Source organism: Nannospalax galili, unplaced genomic scaffold, assembly GCF_000622305.1.
Source record: "Nannospalax galili isolate Female #2095 unplaced genomic scaffold, S.galili_v1.0 scaffold831, whole genome shotgun sequence".
Classification (NCBI taxonomy): Eukaryota; Metazoa; Chordata; class Mammalia; order Rodentia; family Spalacidae; genus Nannospalax; species Nannospalax galili.
The window spans coordinates 197,431-198,942 of record NW_008329142.1 but is presented as its reverse complement, the minus strand read 5'-3'; positions in this window follow the sequence as shown (position 1 = coordinate 198,942).

Sequence of the window (1,512 nt, the reverse complement as noted above, 5' to 3'; positions counted from 1 at the left end):
ATATATAAATCTGAGGGGAGATTTCTCTTTTTTTCCCTTTCAGTTTTATTCTAGGGGGCATGCATAAGACCTCCCTTCTGTAAAAGTCTTGCGAGCTTGAAGGTGAGAATAAAGAATTAGACATTGAATATAACATTACTTTTAGTGCAAGGAATTCCATTTCACAAATATAAATCCTGCATTAAAAGTGAAATGAAAACAAATTGAGAATAGTTTTTGCATAAGCAATTGTTATAGTGAAATAAAAGCATGTTTAAATCCAGGTGTATCTGTATCTCCAGTGACATCAAATATGGTATGAAGACAAAACCATTTCATGCTGCAAGAAAAGATTTTAAGAGATGGTGTGTGCCCAGTACTGTCCAAGGTGCTAGTGATACAAAGAAAAATCAAGAAATCATGTTTGCATTGAGAGGCTCAAGCATATGGTGAGAGTTCAGACAATGGAGATATTGTCCTTATTATTTGAGTATATTTGGGAGATGGAAAGGTGACTGTTGTAATATTTGCAGTGCAACATTCAAGCATTGACTAGGATACCCCAATAAAGGGGGAAGGGGGTGCAAAGTGAACTATAATCAAAAGTTATTTTGACTATATATTAAACAAGTTCTCATTATGTATCCAAATATAAGTTGCAATATCCTTTAGAAACATCAAGATCTACTGATTTCACTCAATCAAAGTGAGGACAATGGGTAAAAACATCTCTCAGTTCAATCTTTGGAAAATAAAATGTATTTACTATAAAAATAACCTAGAACACAAACCATAGTCCTGCTTGTCTGAGAACCTGTGCTATATTCAGGCTTTTCCATTTCAATATTTTCCTAAGGTAGTAATATTTATTTCCATGCACTCAGTAACTTGTAAAAGTCTAATAAAAATCAAGAATGCTTAAATCAGAGTCAATGTCTTTGAATGTTTCATTTTGAACTTTAATAGTACAGAGTTTCAAGTTTGAAAACTATACTAATATAAGATAGATATAAGAAATATTTATGCCTTTATCCACATAAGAATGGCATAAGAAAATGAAGTTTGAACTAGAAATTCGTTTGGGTTATTCCTTTATTGCTCGTTAAAAATCATACTTCAATTAAGCAAGTTCCAAAGATAATTATTCAGATATTTCCAGAATCTAGAAAGTCTTTGGCATTATTTTTGCTATTTCAGAAGCAGGCTTGCCAACTGACCTTTTAGTGCTTACTTGCAATAATGAATCATCTGTTCTATAGCACTGCAAAATAATGGATCTTCAGTCCAAGGAAGAAAGCTAAATGTTTCAACTTTGAAATTTTTAAATATATAGCTTAAATTGTTACTCCTCAACTTTCATGACTTTAACTAGATTCAGCTATTTAATACTGAATAGCTAAATCCTCAGAAGTGCATCTTATCTTCCTCACATAACACTTGGAGTGCCTGAACTCCCAAGATGTTAAATGATTTTTCTCAACTTCGCCTTCACAATCACAACCTGAACTTAGGTCTTTCTTCATCAAGCCTGCT